The sequence below is a fragment of the Lissotriton vulgaris genome, chromosome 1_1 (assembly GCF_964263255.1).
Source record: "Lissotriton vulgaris chromosome 1_1, aLisVul1.2, whole genome shotgun sequence".
Lineage (NCBI taxonomy): Eukaryota > Metazoa > Chordata > Amphibia > Caudata > Salamandridae > Lissotriton > Lissotriton vulgaris.
This window is the reverse complement of record NC_141685.1, coordinates 1,481,868,266-1,481,890,416: the sequence shown is the minus strand read 5'-3', so window position 1 is coordinate 1,481,890,416 and position 22,151 is coordinate 1,481,868,266. Positions and strand designations below refer to the sequence as shown.

The window sequence follows — 22,151 nt, the reverse complement described above, 5'->3', positions numbered from 1 at the left end:
CAGTGCCTTGTCGAATTTCTAGAAACAAACAACTCCCTGGACACCTCACAGACGGGGTTCCGCCCCATGCATGGAACTGAAACTGCCTTACTAGCAGTAACAGAGGGAGCTAGAAAGATCGTAGACGAGGGTGGCACTGCAGCTATTGTCTTGCTGGACCTCAGTGCCGCCTTCGACACTGTGAATCATGACATCTTACGTCACAGAATGTCAGAACTAGGGATAACTTCCACTGCGGCAGCATGGCTCCACTCCTTTCTTTCTGACCACTCCTTCCGAGTCTGTGAGGGCAACATCACCTTGCCCAGCAAACCTCTCAGTTGTGGGGTTCCCCAAGGTTCGTCCTTGAGCCCCACGCTGTTTAACATATACATGCTCCCCCTCGAAGAAATAATACGTCCTTTCGGCGTTCAAGTCGTGTCCTACGCCGACGACACGCAACTGGTGGTCACCCTGACTCACCCCTCCTCTTACTCCAGCGATCTCAGAGGTTGTATGGAAGCAGTATGCACCTGGATGAGCCAGTCCTACCTAAAGCTCAACGGTGATAAAACTGAGCTAATGGTGCTGGGCAACTCCCCCCAAAAAACCATTGACTCTCTGTGGCCCCCAGCACTAGGCCCTGCCCCCCCAGCCAGGGATTCCATCAAGAGTCTGGGCATCTGGCTGGACAGTGCATTAACATTCGGCCACCAGGCAACTAAACTAGCAGCCACCTGCATGAGTATTATCAGACTGATACGAAAGATCCTGCCGCTCCTCCCTTTTAAGGCCAGACAGATCTTGGTCCAAGGTCTAATCCTTTCCGAGCTTGACTTCGGAAATGCCCTATACTTAGGAGCCCCCGAATCCACCCTGAAAAAACTTCAGGTTATACAAAACTGCGCAGCTCGTACTCTCCTGCGCATTCCTCGCCGGCAATCAGTGAAAACTGAACTCAGAGCCCTCCACTGGCTGCCAGTAAAAGACAGAGTCAACTTCAAAAGTATGTGCATCGCCCACCGTGCCTACTGGAGGAAAGGAGCAATCCTTAATCACACCCTGATCACCCCCTACCACCCTAACAGGCAGCTAAGGTCGACCCTCGCCTACCAAGTCATCATTCCCAGGTTTAAAAGAGAAAGAAGTGGAGGTAGAATGTTTTCAACAAACGTGGCAAGGCTCTGGAACTCCCTTCCTTTATCTATCCGCTCAGAACCAAACATCCTGCTTTTTAGAAAAAAATTAAAACCCTTTTTTTTTCAGCAGATAACTTGACACTCCCCACCCATTTGTACTCAGATATAGCGCGGGACGCCTGCGGGTAACTGTCGTGCTTTATAAAAAAAACATTCATTGATTCATTCATATTAAAAAGTGTACTTGTCCTTGTCTTTCAGTCCTGTTAAAAAAAATCCACTTGTCCCATGTACTCTATAAAAGTTAAAATGGCTAGCAAGGTCACATTACTAGTCATCTGCAATTGTCACAGTAAATTTGCTCTCCTGAGCTTCTTTGTCCTTGCATATTCTCTTATTTTATTACTTTAAACATGGTTTGCTTGCTATAAACCGTAAATCAATTCCCTTCCCACTTACTTGCCATAGAGTCCATACCACTTCTCTTTATTCATCATCGGGTGTTCTTTCTGTCCTATTCAATCACAAGGTATTCATATACAGCACTGCCTTGATACACTTATAGATGTATACAAATTAAATTGAAATGACTAAATGTATGCATACACACACTTCCTCACCCCTCACTACAAGTTCCATAACATTTCCACTCCATCAAAGGTTTTGCCCCTTGCCCACTTTGACTACAGGTTCTCCTCTACTCCTCCCCACTCAGCAGAGGTTTTATGCCATCTTGCCCTCCATTCTTTCATCACAGGCTATTCAACGTTTGCCTTCTGGCTTCCAGAAGTCCTGCCCACTGCTCACACAGTAACCCCAGTAGTGAAGGTATGTTGTAAAAAGCTGCACAGATTGGGGCATGTACTACTATTGATGGACATCCAATGATGGCACAGATAGGCAAAGTTAAAGTGTCAGTTACAAACTTGCATTGAAGAAGAAACATTGCAAATGCAATTTTAAGAGTGCCAGCATGTTAATGGGCAAAACCCAGTATAAGTCTAGCGCCGGCAGAGGATTAGTGATCAGCAGGAACAGGCAAAGCATCAGAACTGGAGAGATACAAAGGTGACGGAAAACACCTGATAAAAGGAAGGTAGCCATAGCACAAGGGAGTTTATCAAGTGCAAGAAGGCAGTAGAGGGGAGTGGCTAATAACACAAAGAACTACACTGGATGGCCTTGGAGAATTTATTTCACAAGCAGCCAGCTTGGACAGTGCAGGTCTCAGAGCGGATATTTCAATAGCATAATGCCTGCACCATGGAAGGGAATACCATGAGACTCACAGATGACACTGATGGAGAGAATAGACACCCAATATGTATGTTATTGAAAGGATCAACTGACAAGATGCAAGAGAGGAGGGCTGGCCTGGTACTAGGAAAGGGACAGCTGGAGAGGCTTGCAGCAAGATCAAAGGACTAAACTGAGGAAGAATTGAGGGCGCAGTTGTCCAGTATTGGGAAAAGGCACACTGATGGACACTTAGTGAAATGGTGGTGTTGATCCAGAAACATCAGACTATGTGGGAGGGAAACCAGGCTGGCAAGAGAAACAGAAAGACTCCAAATCACAGAGCGCCGGAAATAGGTCAGATAATCTTGGGAGAGAAGGTGACTCGACGAGAGCACAAAGAAAGCAAGCAGAAGTGTTGCTTATATCCAATGGAAGCAGAATCAACTAATTGGCTTGATGGGTCAGTGGGCTAAGACTTACTACTGTGATCTGCAGACTACGAGTTCAGATTATGGCAATTAACGTTCCACTTGCCCCCATTCGGAGTTTGGCAAACGGAGTACTATTAATTAAGCAATAACAAGCTTTATCATTTAGAGCGCAAAAATAGAAGATGATTACTAAGCACTATACATAAAATCAAATTATAGTGAGGGATGGATTGAAGAAGGTGAGGCATAGGTAAAGACGAAGAGCACAGTCGTAAGAAATACACTGGAACATTTTGGGAAAGAGCCATGTGAAGATCAGAGGGAGATGTACCAAAGGGCACAAGTCAGATAAGGACCGAGATATCACCACTGGGGTGTTATCAGTGCTCCTCAAACAAACCTTAAGTATAATAATCTTAGTTAGAGGAAGAGGAGATAACTAGACCATAGGTCAACAGGAACAAATTGTTTGTGATCGAGTGAAGCAGGGTAGGAAAGGTAAGAGGCAAAGTCAGAAAAAAAAGTGCAAGATAGCTTACTGAGCTGAGGCTCGCCAGTCAAAATGTGTAAGGCCATGAATTGAAATCTGGGCAAGCAGACTGCGTCACCCAGCCTTCTGAAGTCAGTAAATTGAGTATCCTTAATTTGAGAATCAGTAGAGATTATGTTACTTACACTGTAAGCATCTGTATTGAGCATTTAGTGCTGTAGATTCACATGTTGTGCATAGGTCTGCCATCAAGTGTTGGGCTTGGATGATTGCAAGTTTCTCTTAAAAAAATGTTTGAGTCACAAGGATGTGTCTCCTCCTCTCGGTGATACTGCACACGAGCATCAACTGCATTGTTAGATTGTTTTTCCGAGGGCAGGTGAGAATTGAGTTACAGTAAGTATCAGTAATGTGATGCCCATGCAAGTAATGTAAATTAAAGTGGTGTAAAGCAGTCAACTGTGACCTACACAGGCGTTTGAGGAAGCGGGGGGTAAGTAACGTAATCCGTTTGAGGCAAGTGTGAATGTAGATACACATGCTGTGCATAGACTGTAAAGCACTCCCTCTCCCCAAATGGTCACAAGTCTGTGGGGGTTCCAGTTGTTTGAAATAGGATAAGAAGTACTGCTTGTCGAACATTCGTTTGTTGACGTGCTATATCATCCACACAATAATGTTTTGTGAAAGTGTGTGGTGTGAATCATGTTGCTGCTTTGCAAATGTCCGCAATAGGATGTTCCCTAAAAAAGTCATAGAGGCTCCTATTTTACGTGTTGAGTGAGCCCTACAGAGAACAGGTCTTTTAGCTTTAGCATAACATGTTTGAATACATTGAACTATCCACCTAAAAATTCAATTTTAGAAATTGAATTTCCAATGGGAGGAGGCCAGACAGCAATAAACTGCTTTGTTTCCCCGACATGTTTTGGTTCTGTCTATATAATACATTAAAGCTCTTTTGACGTCCAGTGTATGTAGAGCTCTTTCTACAATAGAATGCGGTTGTGGAAAGAAGACAGGTAATTCTATTAACTGATTAATACGGAAGGGAGAGACTACTTTGGGGAGAAACTTTGGGTTTGTTCTGAGCACAACTTTGTATCTATGGAGTTGGAATAATGATTCTTCCAATGTTAGTGCATGGATCTCACTGACTAATATGCCTCTTTTTTCCGCTTTTACTCACACCACATGCTACAACGCAGTTACAACTGCGTTGTAACAGCGCATACCATTACGGGCTGGATTTTGAAATAGGATAATTTACTATTCCAACTCCAGTCTGTGCGGACAGAAGGGAAGGTGTTGGATTTTAAATCTAACACTTTCTCCCCTCTCTGCAAGTCGTAACGACCGCGTTGTAATATGCAGGGTGCTAGCAGGATTATACCTCTAAACCTGCCCAAAGACAAAGACAGTGGAAGTCCTATATCACACTTCCCCCTTATTGAAAGTGCAGATCTCCCTCACCTTATTACCCACATTAAATCAGGGTCTCCAAACGACCTTCTCCCTGCTAAGATGGTTCCTCCTCTGCTCCCTCTCCTGGGCCCCTTCATACAGAATGTCATTAACACATCTCTTACGAAAGGACAAGTCCCAGCAGACTGGAAGAGGGCGGTAGTAAACCCAATAAGTAAGAAAGCTGCTTCCCCATGGACTGACCTTTCCAACCTGCGTCCCATTTCACTCTTACCATACATCAGTAAGATAGCTGAGAAGCATGTGAACACCTATCTGTCACAACATCTAGAAGCGACGGAGGGCCTGGACTATTCCCAATCTGGGTTCAGGCCAAACCACAGCACCGAATCTGCCCTCCAAACAGTGACCAATAACATCAGAATGGCACTGGATGGGGGTAATTCTGTGATTCTGGTGCTGTTGGATCTCTCCGCCTCTTTCGATACGGTGTCTCACAAAGTGCTTCTTGAGCGACTAAAAGACGTAGGATTGGAGGGCACGGCATTGGCATGGATGGAAAGCTTTCTGTCAGGACGCTCTCAAGAGGTTAGGCTGGGCTCCCACAAATCCATCCACAGGGAGCTCAATAAGGGAGTGCCACAGGGCTCTTGCTTAAGCCCTACACTTTTCAACGTGTATGTGGCTCCCCTAGCCAACCTAGCAAGATCATTTGGGTTTACACCAGTGTCGTACGCTGACGACACCCAACTCCTCTTTCCCTTTAAAGATCTGACACCTGCGATAAAAAAATCCTTCGCAGAGGGAATGAGAGCAATATCTGCTTGGATGTCAGCAAACTGCCTCCAATGCAATATAGGAAAAACGGAGGTCTTGTTGTTTGGGCAAGCAATAACACACTGGACACCGGACTGGTGGCCCCTGGAATTAGGCCCCGTTCCTAGCCCTAAAAACACAGTGAGAAACCTAGGAGTGTTAATAGATCAAACACTTACCTACAAGGACCACGTAAACCAGGTGGCAAGCACCTGTTTCCGAGCCATCGGTATGCTAAGGAGAGTGTTTCCCTACCTGCCAGACTGCCATAGAAAGACACTAGTACAGGCATTAATCATCAGCAGAGTGGATTACTGCAACGGCCTTCTTTTGGGAGCAAATGAAGGGCAGATCAAAAAACTGCAAGTAATCCAAAATACGGCAGCTAGGATAGTCCTCAACGCCCCCCCCAGGACTCCCTCCCTTCCCCTGCTGACCAAACTTCATTGGTTACCAGTGAGGAAACTAGTGCAATTTAAGACCCTATGCACAATTCACAAAAGTGTGATAGGCAAAGGCCCCAAATATCTGGCCAACATCTTCCTGCCTTATGCCCCTGGGCGAACCCTGCGCTCTGCGAACCAACAACTTCTGCAGGTGCCCAGAATAAAAAAGGCCAGACAAGGGGGGCGAGCCCTGGCCCACCTTGGACCAAAGCTTTGGAACTCTCTGCCTCTTGAGATAAGGACACTGACCAATCATCTGACCTTTCGTAAGGTCTTGAAAACACATCTATTTCCCATTAACTGATCTCTCTCTCTAAATGCACCATTCTCCTCTTCATTTAACATCTGAGGACTTACTTACTGGCAAAGCGCGGAGATACCCCTCCGGGGGTCTATTCTTGCGCTATAGAAGAATATAAAATAAAATAAATAAAAATGGATGTGTAGTAAGGGGTGTTTCCCCCTCACTGACATTTCTGAGTAAAGTGATCACATTTAAGAATGCTATTTTTCAAGAGAAGTATTGGAATTGGAAAGAATGTAGTCTCTCACTTGGAGGTTCCATGAGCTTTTAAGCACAATGTTTAAATTCATGTTGGGGCTGGTGGGATTTAGGAGGAATTACTCTTAAGTCCCTCGATGAATGCTTTAATGATAAGCTGCAATGGAAGCAAGATGTAAACTTATTGAAGCCTATGCTTGCTACGGCTGATGATTGAAGATGCAAGAGATAAAATTGTTTGTACCTGTGATTGTAAAGGGTTAACTTTTTGCCTCGGGCAATAGAACGCAATTTATTTCCATTTAGCTGATAAGCATTTTCTAGTTGTAGGTTTACAAGCTTCTTTAATACTATTCATACACTATTGTGAAAGGTTTAAATATCCAAATGCTATGACTTCTGATTTTGCCATGGTTCTGCGTGAGAAGGTCCGGGTTGTGGGGTACTTAAGACTGCTTTCCGAGCCCAGGTTGGGGCTATGAGAACTAGGGTGAGTGATGTCTGACTGAGCTTTCTGACTACAAATGGAAGTAGTGGGAGAGGAATAAAAGTGTAGACAAATATCCCTGACGCACAAGTTACTTACCTTCGGTAACGATATATCTGCAAGAAACAGTAGTTAGTATTAGATTCCTTACCTTAAAATATCCCCAGGCGTCAGTCTGGATCCGCAAATATTTGCGTAGCAGTACCCCTGCGCGTTGGTAGGCGTCGTCTGCAGCTCCGCATCAGTCGTCGGGATGACGTCGCCGGAGTACTTAGACGCCGCCCTTGCGCGCTGACGTCCGTTCTTATACACAGCTTTCCCGCGTCAGAAATGCAGAGCCATGATAAAAACCAACACTGGTGCCATGAAACTAGGGCCCTGAAAGGGGATGACCTTAACCCTAGATATCGGTTCGCAGAACGGGGAGGATGGGTGGGGCGGTAAGGAATCTAATACTAACTACTGTTTGTTACAGATATATCGTTACCGAAGGCAAGTAACTTGTGCATCTGAAAGAAACAGGTTATTATTAGATTCCTTACCTTAGAATAGATATCCCAGCAATACTAACCCCGGTGGTGGGCTGCGAACCAATAATCACACCAGAAAGTCCTGGAGAACGGAACTGCCGAAAAAGCCATCTCTCCGGACTTGGCTGTCCAGGCAGTAGTGTCTTGCAAACGCGTGCAGTGAGGCCCACGTAGCTGCCTGACAGATGTCCTGCAAGGGGACTCCCTGACCCAGGACAGTAGTAGCCGCCGTGCCCTGAGTGGAATGGGCACGTAGCCCCACAGGAGGCTCCTTTTTAGCCAGTGAATAACAAGCCTTGATGCACAAGACGACCCATCGGGAAATGGTCCGTTTGTGCACCGCCCGTCCCTTCTTAGCGCCCACGTAACCAACAAAGAGTTGGTCATCCACCCGGAACTGGCGTGTCCAATCAAGATAGTATGAGCGCGCACGTTTTGGGTCCAGAAGGTGGAGCCTCTCTTCCTCTTTCGAGGGATGCGGAGGCGGAAAGAAGGTGAGCAAGGTGATGGACTGCCCAATGTGGAAGGCTGTGACTACCTTGGGCAGGAAAGAGGGTCGCGCCCGCAACACAACTTTGTCCGGATGGACAGAAAGGAAGGGAGGTGAAGAAAGGACCTGGAGCTCACTTACTCTCCTGGCAGAGGTGATGGCAACCAGGAATGCAGTCTTAAGGGTAAGAAGACTAAGAGGACAGTTATGAAGTGGCTCAAAGGGAGCGCACATCAGATAAGTCAGAACAAGGTTCAAGTCCTACTGAGGCATCACAAAAGGAACACGGGGGAAACATATGAGTGATGCCCTTCAAGAACCTATTTACAACTGGGGACTTTAACAAAGAGGGCTGATCAGGGAGGCTTAAGAAGGCGGAAATGGCAGAGAGGTAGCCCTTGATAGTGCCCAGAGCAGAGCCCTGCTGGGCAAGAGAAAGAAGGAAGAGGAGAACCTCAGAAAGAGGGGCAGAAAGTGGATCCACAGCCTTTGCTGTGCACCATATTTTCAAAAGGCAACGGTCCTTAGAAAAGGAAGGGAATTGAGACAATAAATATAGACTAGATAGAACTATATTGTTAAGAATGCCCAGCCGGACACTTTAATTTCTTGATGAAAGAAATATGCAACAAAGGAATGGAGCACATGGAAGTGGGACACCAGCCGATGTCCAACCAACACACTTGGGGAACAAACAGAAGGGAGGGAATATTCAGGCAAAGATACGTTATCAAACAATTAAAATTGCAAAATGATAATCCACATTATACACATATGCATGCTCAAAATATATGTTAACTCTGCATTTAGTGTACTTATTGTCGACGACGTTTCGAACCTCACATATTATTGGTTCATCCTCAGGACAAAAAATGATTGCCTAAAGAATTAATAATTAAGCTTGAACCCCAATCCGGATAAGCGGAGGATCGCTTTGGTGAGAGTGTTAATTTGGGTGACTTTCTAGGGATAGAGTCTACGCAATTACAAGGAATTCGGGGGGAACGTTGCCCTGGTCCAAGAGTCTGAAATCAGGAGTGTGCAGGTCCACAATGGGGGTCCTTGCACAGCGTGAGGATGCCTTCACGCTGTGCACCATGCCACAAATTTGTTCGACCTGCAGGCGTATACCGATTTTGTGGAGCGACGCCTGGCTGCCAGAATAACATCACAGACTTCAGGAGACAAGTCAAATGGCCTCAACTGTCACCGCTCAATCTCCACGCATCCGGAGCAGGGAGATGGCCCCTAGCGACGTTCCCATCTACAGGGGGACCTGTAGCGGGCCAGGACCAAGTGCCCAACAGGACGTCCGTGAGAGGCTCATCAAACCGCAGTAGAGGCTCTGGGGAGCTTACCTGCGGTTTAAGGACCTCTGTGAGGATGTTAGACCTCACCACTGCGATGGAGAGCTCAAAAGCCAAGGCCTTGGCCGCCCTCGTCAGCACCACACTATAAGCAGCCCCCTCCTCCGTAGCCTCGGTAGGAGGATAGACAAAACCAGTGTCTAGGGAGGTATCCAGGCCACTGGCTTCCCCTAGTTCCTGTGTCCAGTCCTGAAATGACTGGCACTCACGTGTCAGAAGGTCCTCAGACCCCTTCCAGTCTCCCTCGTCGTCCATCTCCTGGAATTCAGGGGTAAAGGATGGACCCAGATCCTCGAAGAATTCCTCTTCGGCCGGTGCTGAATGCAGCGTCGAGTGACGCCGCTCCGGATCCGGACCGAGGGGTAGACCAGCTACGGCGTCGTTCGGGAACGGGGCTGGGGGTGACACCCTAGGGGTCGACGCCGGTGGGGTCGTAAGGTCAACCAGCGGCGACCCAGATCCGGATCCAGTGGGGCCGAAGCACCTGACGGTGCCAGGGCCGAAGCACCTGGCCCGCTTGGGCTCCCAGTCAGGACCGCGGGGCCCGAAGACGCCACAGAACCCGACGGAGGAGGAAGGCATCGATCTCCTCCGGCGTCGCGTTCTGCCCAGGGACCGGCGGGTATGGAGCAGGCCGCGACGCCTGCGGCTCCAGCGGAGCTGCGTGGGCGGTGTCACCCAAACCCCCCAGCCGCATCGCGTGACCTTCGGGGGGAGTCAGAAGAGCGATGTCGCCTCTTCGACTTCTTGTGCCTCTTACCTGAGGACTTGGAGCCCGACGAGTGGTGTTGACTCGCCGAGCTGCAATGACTCCGGCCCTGCGACCGGTCCCTCGACCTCCTTCCGGACCGGCACCTCGAACGGCGCGGGACCGACTGCCGGTGCTCGAGGCACTTACAGGACTGCTCCCACCTAGCCTTCGACGTCCAGGCCCGGCAGTCGGGGCACGACTTGTCATGGTCGGGCCCCAGGCAATGCAGGCACTGGCGATGGGGGTCAGTAACCGACATCAGTCGCTTGCAGTCGGCACAGGGCTTGAACCCGGACATCCCTACCGGCACTGATTGAGTCGTTCAACTCGAAACGGATCCAAAAAACTTAGTCAAAAAGTGACTAAAGGGTACCACTTTCTCCGGACCTGCGCTTGCTGGGGCGGAAAAAAGAACTGACGTCAGACGCAAGGGCGGCGTCTAAGTACTCCGACGACGGCATCCGAGGGCCAACGACGGACGCGGAGCCGCAGACGACCCCTACCGACGCGCAGGGGTACTGCTACGCACAAATTTCTGGATCCAGACTGACACCTGGGGATATTCTAAGGTAAGGAAACTAATACGAACCTGTTTCTTTCAGGATCAGTGCATCTATAGGGCACTACCTTTGGATAGTGGGTGTGGGAACCTGGAGGGGAAGGTTCGGCATTTTGTGTTTTCTGCGGTTGCAAATAAGTCTATTTGTGGAAACCCCCATTTGTGAAAGTATGGTTGGGTATTTGGGGGTGGAGTTCCCACTCGTAGACTTGTTGCTGTGTCCAGCTGAGGAGGTCAGCAACTTGATTGCTTCTCCCTGGTACATGTTCTGCCTGGAGATGAATGTTGTGATGTATTGAAAAGCGCCAGATTGTTTATGCTAGGTGTGATAACTGCAGAGAGTGCATCCCCCAGTTTTTGCAGATAGTACATGGTTGTCATGTTTTCCGGTAGGACCAGTACACCGTGTTAAGTAGTTAGGAACGCTTTCAATGCTAGGTGAAGAGCTTTGAAGCTCTTGTTCGTTGATGCGGAGACCCTGGTATTTGGGATCCCATGCACCCTGGATTGTTAAGAGTTTGCAGATGGGCTCCCACCCTGTCAAGAGAAGAATCCACTGTAAAAGTGGCTTGGGGAATTGGGACTTGATACATCCGCCCCTTAGAAAAGTTTTGAGGGTTCCACCACTGCAGACAGTGATGTGTGCGGTTGTCTACCAACACCAGATTGTACATTTAACCCTGTGAATGATTCCATTGTCATGAAAGGCATTCTTACAGCAGTCTCATATGGAGCTGTGCATGTGGGACTATTGCAATGCAAGATGCCATCATGTCGAAAAGGCACATTACTGTCCCAACTGCGAGTTGATGTCCTGTTTAAATGTTTTGAATTTTGACTATTTGGGTATGCCAAACCCAAATCGTGTGTTTAGAATTGCCCCTAAGTACAGTTATATCTGTAATGGTTGGAGATGCGATTTTTGCACATTGATGGTAAACCCTAGGCTATGTAGTAGGCTAATCATCTTTGGGGTATGTAGATTGTAAATTTAGGAGGAGTTGGAATTTATGAGCCAATTGTCCAAGTAAGGGAAAACAAATGTTTTCTCTGCACAAATGTGTTGCAGCCACCGCCAGGCATTTGTCAATAACCCTGCAGCTGTGTTGACTTCGAATGGAAGCACTTTGAACTGATAGTGTTGGCCTCGGAAGACAAACCGTAAGTATTTGCGATGGGCAGGATGACTTGGTATATGAAAGTAGGCGTCCTTGAAGTCCAACGTTGACATGAAGTCGCCTTTTTGTAATAGGGGTATTACTTACCGAAGGGTGACCAAATGGACGAATTCCGAAAGAATGGAGTGATTTTGGGGTCTGAGATTTAAAATGGTTCAAAATGAGCCATCCTTTTTGGGAATGAGTAAAAATAGTGAATATACTCCTGTTCCTTGGTGTTGAAGTTGTACTAGCTCTATGGCTCCTTTCAGTAGGAGAGCTGTTATTTCCTGCTTAAGCAGAATTTGGTGGTGTTTGGGAGTTTTCTTTTTAGGGTGGAATGTTTGGAGGAGTTGTGCTAAGCTCTAGACAGGAACCATATTGGATAATGTCCAACACTCATTGATCTATTGTAATGGTTTGCCATTGTGGGAAGAATTGCTGTAGACGTCCCCTGACTGATGTTAGATGATTTGGGGGAATGGCAAGGGAGTCATTGTTTTGAACCCTGAGGCACGGAGCCAAGCATGCCTGCGGATGCTTACGTTAATGCTTCTTGCTGTTGTGTCAGCAGAATCTAAAGCACATTTATTGGAATTGTTTGAAATGAGTTTGCCCTCATGAACTAGTTCATACTCCTGCTTTTTATGTTCCTCTGGGAGGTGTTGGGGGAGCCCCTCCATCTCGCACCAGTCTGCTCTGTCATACTGTGCGAATAAGGCCTGAGTGTTAGCTACTCTCCAGTGATTAGCTGATTGTGCGGCTACGCATCTACCAGATGCATCAATTGGTTTTGATTCTTTGTCTAGAGGAGGTGCATCCACTGTTTGGGATTTTGCCCTTTTCTTTGCATTAGCCACAAATGAGTCGGATGTTAACTAACCTGTGATGTATATGGGGTCGGATGCAGCTACTTTGTACTTTGTTTATTCTTGCAGTTCTAATCCTTGCCCTTACAGGATCTTTAAAAACGTCATCAGCATTGCATAAAACTCCCTTATGCATGGGTAAATATTTGAGACTTTGTGCAGAGGTGATGGTCTCAAACAGGAAGTGGTCTTACTTAGGGTCTTCATTTAAGGGTGCTTGGTGGTATGCTGTAGCTCTAGCTATTAAATCCTGATAAGCTGCAGCATAAATCTGGTGGGGATGGACGTGCTGGGTAGAGGTTAGGTTCCTAACCCCTCTGTGAGTCCATTTCATAGGCATCCTACAGGTCTGTAGGTTGTGTATCTTCTCAAATGTCGTCCCTAAGGGGTGAATGTGTACGTGGTGTAGTGCTGCACTCCCCAGACTGTTGTGGTGAATGAGGTAGAGGTGTGGATGTTACAGAGTGCAGGTCGGTGTGGGGGTATTTAGAATGGCAGTTCAGACAACAACAAGCATTAGAAATGCAATAGGTCTCGCAGCATTAGTTAGTGCTTTTAGAATTGTTTATGGGTTTTTTTGTAAATCTTTAGCATGAGGTTGAGGGTGAGTGAGGGTGAGTGAGGGTGAGGGGTTGAGGGTGAGTGAGGGTGAGGCTGAGGGGTTGAGGGTGAGGGTGAGTGAGGGTGAGTGAGGGGTTGAGGGTGAGGGGTTGAGGGTGAGGGGTTGAGGGTGAGGGGTTGAGGGTGGGTGAGGGGTTGAGGGTGAGTGAGGGTGAGGGGTTGAGGGTGAGTGAGGGTGAGGGTGAGTGAGGGTGAGGGTGAGTGAGGGTGAGTGAGGGTGAGGGTGAGGGTGGGTGAGTGTGAGTGAGGGTGAGTGGGGGTGAGTGTGGGTGAGTGTGGGTGAGGGATTGAGGGTGAGGGGTTGAGGGTGAGTGAGGGTGAGGGGTTGAGGGTGAGTGAGGGTGAGGGAGGGTGAGGGGTTGAGGGTGAGGGGTTGAGGGTGAGTGGGGGTGAGTGAGGGTGAGGGGTTGAGGGTGAGTGAGGGTGAAGGTGAGTGAGGGTGAGGGTGAGTGAGGGTGGGTGAGTGTGAGTGAGGGTGGGTGAGTGTGAGTGAGGGTGAGTGAGAGTGAGGGTGAGTGAGAGTGAGTGAGGGTGAGTGAGAGTGAGGGTGAGTGAGGGAGGGTGAGGGTGGGTGAGGGTGAGTGAGGGTGAGTTAGGGTGAGTGAGGGTGAGTGAGGGTGAGTGAGGGTGAGTGAGGGTGAGTGAGAGTGAGGGTGAGTGAGAGTGAGGGTGAGTGAGAGTGAGGGTGAGTGAGAGTGAGGGTGAGTGAGAGTGAGGGTGAGTGAGGGTGAGTGAGGGTGAGTGAGGGAGGGTGAGGGTGGGTGAGGGTGAGTGAGGGTGAGTGAGGGTGAGTGAGGGGTTGATGTTGAGGGGTTGAGGGTGAGTGAGGGTGAGTGAGGGGTTGAGGGTGAGTGAGGGTGAGGGTGAGGGGTTGAGGGTGAGTGAGGGTGAGGGGTTGAGGGTGAGTGAGGATGAGGGGTTGAGGGTGAGTGAGGATGAGTGAGAGTGAGGGTGAGTGAGGGTGAGGGGTTGAGGGTGAGTGAGGGTGAGGGTGAGTGAGGGGTTGAGGGTGAGGGGTTGAGGGTGAGTGAGGGTGAGTGAGGGTGAGGGGTTGAGGGTGAGTGAGGGTGAGGGGTTGAGGGTGAGTGAGGGTGAGGGGTTGAGGGTGAGTGAGGGTGAGGGGGAGTGCGGAAGCAGCACGGAGGGCAGGGAAGGGCGGAAGCAGCACGGAGGGGCGGAAGCAGCACAGAGGGCAGGGAAGGGCGGAAGCAACAGGGAGGGCAGGGAAGGGCGGAAGCAACAGGGAGGGTAGGGAAGGGCAGAAGCAACAGGGAGGGCAGGGAAGGGCGGAAGCAACAGGGAGGGCAGGGAAGAGCGGAAACAGGGAGGGCAGGGAAGGGCGGAAGCAACAGGGAGGGCAGGGAAGCGCTGAAGCAACACTGAGGGCAGGGAAGGGCTGAAACAAAACGGAGGGCAGGGAAGGGCTATTTTGCATTTTATTGTAAATATGCGGACACAGAGGGATGGAGCTAGCCTTGCGCGAAGATGGCTGCGCTCTAGGAAAGCTCCTTTGGCTGCCACCTAATGAACAGCAATATGCTGCGGTAAACAAAATAATTAGAATTTAGAGAAGCTGACCTGTGCTTCGTAGGGGATTGAGCACACAAAATAGGCTTGCCACCGTACATGTGAAGCAGGCGTTGTCCCGCGGCCTAGATGGAAGCGGCAAGGACCGCCCTGCAGAGGATGTGGGAGGCCGCTGGCTGTGAGCTGCTCCTGTGCAGGCGGGCACTCTGTGGAGCCGGTCAGCGCCTGTGACGCTGTGCTCTGCAGCTGGAGGACGGGCGGCACCGAGGGAGCTGCGACCGGCCTGTGGGAATGACTGGCGGCGGTGTTATGCGGAAGGAAGAGAGGGGAGGGGGAGGAGAAATGCGACACGGCGGGAAGGGGAGGGGGCAGAGCGGGTAAACAAAGACGGACGTGCACGCGCACGCGCTTTTAAGGTCAATGCGCATGCGCATAAGCTCAATGCGCATGCGCATTGACCTTAAAAGTCACGGGCACTGCAAGGAATCGCCACGATTCCTTGCAGTGTGGATAAAGAGTGGATAAGTCGCAATACTCTCGCTTGCTCGATGCGCATGCGCATCGACAGGCGAGACCTAAAAACGGCCAGCTTGCGTTCCCATCATCTGCTAATTTTGGGGTAGAGCTGAATGTTGTGAAAAAAAGGACCAGTCGGGCGTGACATGAAGGTCGCTAAGGCGAGTCGAGATTTGACGTGATGTATTGTTTCCGTGCTCGAGATGGAATATCTACATGATTGAGACAATAACAGTGAGTTGAAGGCACTAACGGTGAACCAAAGGGAACCCAGGAAGATCTTGTACCAGAGCGCATCTGAAACAGTCGATGGATAAAACAATCTAACAATGGAGTTGGTGCCCATGAGCAGTATCACTGAGCGGAGGCGTCACACATCCTCATAAATCGAAAAAATTTGAAGAAAAACTCCTTGCAATCATCCGAGCCCAACACTAGATGGCAGACTTATTCACAAGCATGTGTATCTATAGCCACACATGCCTCGAACCATATGTTACTTGTAGTGTTTAGAAATTGAAGGTCTACATAAAGGCAAGTTATTAAGCGGTAGAGATGAGAAATGTGAAATCTCAGCGAAAAGGGAAGATCAGTGTGAGGGGTAGAATCACTAAATGTGGGCATACACAAAGCTATCAAGGGGGATAAAAGGGCACACACATTATTGGAGGAGTACAGGAAATCAAGTAGTCACAGGATAGTGGCTGAGAGTGCAAGCGCATTAGGGGACAAAGGGGTATTCCAGAGCTAATGGACAACCCCGAGCTATAGAATGGCTTACGGAGTAAAAGTAGGAAGGTAAAGAGGTAAAATCTGAAAGTAGGCAAGATGGTTTACTGCATAAAACTGTCTGTTGACAACCAGTGTGGTCAGGCGTTGAAATCCTGACAAGGCAGACCCCACCTTCCATCCTTCTACGGTCGCTAAACAGCATTGAATAGAGCAGTGGTAAAGTCTGTTGTTCTGGTGCCTGAAAAGAGCACAAGTGATGTGTGAACTCTATAATATCCGAAACAAGTAGTGGTTAATATGGAAGAGCTCGGGAAGGATGCAGCACTGCAGAATGCGGTTGAGCTGGCAAAATTAAGTGAGTCAGGGAAGGAAGAGACGGGACTGAGAACAAGCAACTGAATATGGAGGGCATTCAAGAAGAGCATGAGGCATCTGTGGCATAAAATGGCTGAGGTACTTGGGGAAAAGTTTCTAGATACCTGAGAATAGGTCAGGGTTGCTGGTGTTTGGCTGTGGGAGTCTGACATTAATCGCCATGAAAGTCTAGGCTCGGGCTCAAGGTAAGCATGTCATGCATGGCAAGGCCCAAAGGGTGATAGCCGATTGATTAGTGGACAGGGAATAAAAAATGTATGAGGCCAGGAAACTGGGGAAGAGAGGAAGGAAGAGGAATGGGTGGCTTGGGGGAAACACCGGGGGCAAAGAACACCACCAGCAAGCTCCCAGTGAAGAAAAGAAGGACTTCATATGCCTCGAACAGAAGGACTTTAAGGAAAACCTCCACTCAAACAAATGCCTTTGAGACAAAGCAGTAAAAGGAACCTTGAACATTTGGAAAAGACTCACACGTTGACACTCACTGCCTGCCTGTCAGTTGATACTGTGAGGTAGGGACCTGCTGTCCACTTGTCTAATATGGTGAAGCTTTACCTCTCCAAGCACCTAATTTTTGGAGCGCCCCCCCCATGTTGCATTTAGGAACCCAGACTGTAAGCCTCCAGCTATGATAAAGAGGCCCCTTTCACTGCTGCTTCGTATCAATCTGGCTGCCTGTGAAAATTGTTGGAGCCATGTTGATGATTTTACAGATTAACAGTCACTTGCACTGATTTTTTTCATTGCTTATTGTCAGCTCCTCTTTGTGCTAGCATGGGCAGGCAAAGTGAGCAGGGGCTGCTTTACTATTTTCTGGTGCTTTTTTGGTCTAGATCACGTGCAACAGTAGTTCTCCCAGATTCCTCCAACTGTTCCAGGCAAATGAGGGTCACTCTCACCTGAAGGGCCACTACACATTAAAAATAAGCCCATTCTTTTCTATCTTCAAACCCAACACTAATAGAACAATGAACAGATATTCCTCAGACAAATCGCTTGGCAAGCAAAGACTTAAATAAGCCAATCAGTAGCCGCAACACTGGGAATCTGTTTCCGCCTCCCTGATTGACTGAGACCACAAACCTGCTCAGTGCTGCAGCCAGGCTTAACTTGATTACCATGTTGACCCGTAAAAAGACGTATTTACTACGTTTTCCGACAAGAATCTGAAATAAGTTACTTGTGACTATATTAGGTGCACAAGAGCAAAAAAGAATGTCTACATGTCCGCCAAAAACCTTGTCTGCAACAGGAATCCACATGTCCAGGGCGCCTGGCAACACACACATTCCACACACCTGACACCTTTCTCATTCTGTGCAGTCAGGTAAACAAATTGCTGGTGATAGTATGCTGCTCTGCAATATGGGACATTTTATTAACAGAAAAGAGGCCACTCCACAGAAAGGGGAAGGCGCAACTGATTGCAGAATCTGTTTTTAGAGTATCCACCAGAAAGAATGCTAGTGAAGGATGGAAGCTTCTAACAGCAGGTTCCTACTCTTTAGAATATATATATATATATATATATATATATATATATATATATATATATATATATATATATATATATATATATATATATATATATATATATATATATATTATAGCAGTACGTCCCTTAAACAGAGGATCTGAGGAGTGGACTCAGACCAAGAAGTACGGCACAACAAGTTAGCAAAATGACTTTCCTAGCATATTTGTCTACCAAGGCAGTAATGTTTCCTGAATGTATGCACGGACACGTCACAGCCTGGCAGGTATCCTGAACAGGTAGGTACCCCTTACACCAACGCCGTCCTAGTGGCCCTGATGGGATGTGCTCTCAGACCTTCGGGGCCGTTTCTAGACCAGTGAGAAGCAGATTTTGAGAATGGAGTTTTGAACTGCCTTATCTTTTTGCTCACCTAAAAACTCAACGAAGATGAACTTCTAATCAATGGTCTTTCTAGAGGTTCTTCTGACAAGCCAATGGAGTCTCTCCTCCTCTTTTGAGGGGTGAGGCGGAATAAATAACGATAGAGTGATCAACTCGTCAACATGGAAGAATGTCACAACTTTGGGCAGGAAGGCAGTCCAGGTTCAGCACCATTTTTTCAGAACGAAAGTGGTGTAGTATGGTTGTATCGACAACACATGTAGTGCACTAATGTGGCGCATGGATGTGATGGCAAGACGGAAAACAGTTTGCAATTTTAAATGCATTAAGTAGCAGCTGTGCAGGGGCATGCACATAAAATGTCAATACCAGGACTAAATCTCACTGGGGTGTCGCAAATGGTTTTGGTAAAATGATTGGGGGGGGGGGGGGGAGGGAGGACAGGGGGGAGATATGCCTCACGGACTCTAAATAAAATGCCCCACCACAACTGGTCATTAAAATACGGACAGTTGGTTTGGTAAACACAAAGGTAGAAAGGGCTGATAGCCCATCATTCTACCTAAAAGGACCAAGAGAAGAGCATCAGAAAGTGTGGCCTGCAAAAACAGCATGGGTTTGGTATATCAGACAGCACTCAAGGCATTTTCTCACCATGCACAGATGCACTTTTTGGAAGAGTGTCTGGTCGCAAGAATAGCTTCAGACACCTCAGTCTGTAAGTTAAATGCCATCAAGGGCCGAGACTCTAGATGCAGGACTCTGCCCTGTTGCTGCGCTCGACAGTCCTCCCAAAGTGGTAGCCTGATCAGAGGACAAGTGCTTAGGAGACCTGAGTACCACACCCTCCATGGCAAGATCAGGGAGATTAGAATGACTTGGGCCCACTATGTCCTAATCTTTTTAAGAACCAGAGGTAGGAGTGGGAACATTGGAAATGTGGACAGAGGCCCCTTGCTCAGTTTCAGCCAGAAAGTGTCTCCTATTAAATGCCTTACTGGAAACTTAAGTGTGCTAAACTGCTGACACTGCACTTTATCAATGGTGGCAAACATCTAACCAGCGGAATCCTACTTACTGACAAAGCCCTGCACCACAATGGAATGGAGAAGACACTTGTGATCTGCCAGATGACACCTGCTTAGCATTTCCACTCTGGCATTACGGGCCCTGCCAGTCTCCCTTTGATACAAATCAGGAAGGCTCTGAGGGCTAGACTGAACACTCAAGGCTCAAGCATGTTGATATGGAGCTGGTTCTTAGCAGGAAATCATAGACCTCTGATCCCCACCTCTCCCAGATGGCACCCACAGCAGCAATGCGTCGGTAACCACCTTTAACTCTGGGTGGGAAGGGAGAGTGACCTACGGCAAATCAGGCTGGCGTCCACCACTGCAGATCCTCCGCTGTCGCCTTTGGAATATGAATGGAGTTGGAGAGGCAGCACTGGTCCTGGGCTCATACGGATACGAGGGTCCACTGCAGAGCAGGCATGTGCCACTTAGGGTTCGTGAAGAGAAGAATACACAAGACCAGTAGACCGAGAAGCCTCAAGAGCCATCCTCACCAACACCCAGGACTGATTCCAAAACATCAGGATCATATCCTGAATTTCCTAGACTCGCTGCATTGGAAAAAAGTTCTTGAAAGTCAGTGTGGTCAGAACTGACCCAATGAATGGAAGCCTTTGTGTTGGGCATAGCTGGACTTCGGTTCATTGATGGTGAAACCAAAAGATGTCAGGAGTTTATCTGTTGTTCAGAGGTGCCCTACCAGTGACTGGCCTTTAGGAGCCAGTCATTGCGGTACGGGAATACATGTATGCCTGACCTCTGAAGATGAACAGCGACTATCGGCATCACTTTTGTGAACACTCAAAGTGAGGTTGAAGAGGAGTGCAACAAGCTTAAAATGGTGTTGGTTCACCCTGAACTGCAAGTAATGCCTGCTGTCCTTCACAACAGGTATAAGGCAATGCGAATCCTGTAAGTCTAAGGAAACCATGCAGTCTACTGGGTCCAGATCAGAGCCAGTGTGAGCATTCTGAATTTGCAGTTCTGCAGAAAGACATTCACCGGGCAGAGGTCTGGAAACTGCCTGGACGCCCCTGTCCTCCTTTGGAATGAAGAAGTAGCCCAAACAGCATCCTTGTACTTTTGCAGTGTCTAGTGCCTGTTCGATGTAACCCTTGGAGAGTAAAAGATTGACTTTCTCCAATAGGATTGCAGACAGCTCCTCCAAAATTCACTCTGGTATGAGAGGAAGGTGAGTTGGGGCAGAAATGAAAGGGAGGGTGTAACCCTTTTGAACAATCTATAAGACCCATCTGTTGTGATGGATCATCAAGCGGGGAGGATCAGTTAGATCGGGTCTCAAACTGGCCTGGCATAAATAATCAGGGGCAACTTTGGTGGATTAGTAACCACTGCAGCATGGGAGGAAGAACTGAAGAATAGTCCCTGCAGAGCAGTTATTTTCTACCTATGCCACATTTATGGCCCGAAAGGACTCGGCAGTGTGAGGTACAATCGGCTGAGTGGGTTAGTGTTGCCTGCAAGCTACACCCCTGGAGTAACCCCTAAATTTACTGAAATGGTGAAAATGGCTCCGCAGGCATCAATTCCAAGAATCGTGCTGTGGGGCAACTTATTATTCTAGCACCAAATCAGCCTTTCATCCAAAGAGCATCGAGTCGCCACAGGGCATATCCATGGAGATATGTGCAGGTTACAGAAATCCCAGTTGACCTCATCCAGGTATGCCTTTGAGCATGACAGTAGTGCAAATAGCTCTGTCAATGCAGTCAGGAGAATCTAGGACAACCAGAGCACATATTCTGCCACATGCTGGCCGTTCTGTATCGTCTTGGACAGCTAAGCCCGGATGTCCTCTGGGACAGTCAGCAAGATGTTGCTGGCCATGTCCCATAATAGACTTGTGTACCTGCTAATAATCAAACCACACTGATAGTTCTAAGGATATGGCTCACTGATGAAAACAATATTTCCCAGAAAGCATCTATTCTCTTGGATTTCCGATCCAGGGTTTGGTTGGAAATTACTTGTTGGGGGCTGCACAATCCGGCTTCCGGTGTAGGATGCTTAGTAAGAAAGCCCTGACAACCAAGAACAGGTCTATGTCGTAGAGACACAGGTTGACTGACTAGTGGAAAGGAAAATGGTTTGGACCGTGTAGCCATAAGGGCATCAGTACAGGCTTTCTTATATGGCATTAATGGCTCAGATGAAGAAGGCTCTGGCTGGAGAACCTTAGAAAGCTTGTTTTCATCTTAGTGGTGGGAAACTGAAGTTATAGCGTCTCAGGTGCTCTTGAATTACTAATGCAAAGAAGGCATTTTACTCTGTTTGTGATCCCTGTGGCGAGTCAAGATCTGTTTCAGATGTATCTAGCCCACTCTTAGTTTGCAGGTCTAGACATTATGCATTATTATTGTATTGATGTGGAGAAATCAGTCCCCATAATCATCAGTGTACTGAGTGGTCAAATGTGCCTCCTGTACTGGGTCGGAATAAGAGCCAAAAAAAGAGTTAAGTCTCTGCTGGTAATGACACTGATGCACAAATCTCGGATTAGAGCAAAATATCTCAGTTTTGTAATTTCATAGCGCAACATAAGTCTAGATTGGGGCAAATGTTGGCACAAGGTCTTCTACTGGCGCTTAGTCGGTGTTAGTGAATGGGGAACCACCAATGGTATCTCTACCAAGTTGGCACAGACCTGGTAGTGGGTCCAGACCCACAAACACCATCACTACTGGAGACACCTGCAGCTCCATAGGGCCTGAGAGTATGCCTAAAGGAGCT

General features: G+C 48.0%; 1 protein-coding gene across 1 annotated transcript in view; it reads right to left on the bottom strand.

Annotated features, from left to right (window-relative positions):
* Positions 1–22,151, bottom strand: part of DNAJC2 (DnaJ heat shock protein family (Hsp40) member C2) — a 321,120-nt gene that overhangs the window by 58,598 nt on the left and 240,371 nt on the right. The window lies entirely within an intron of this gene.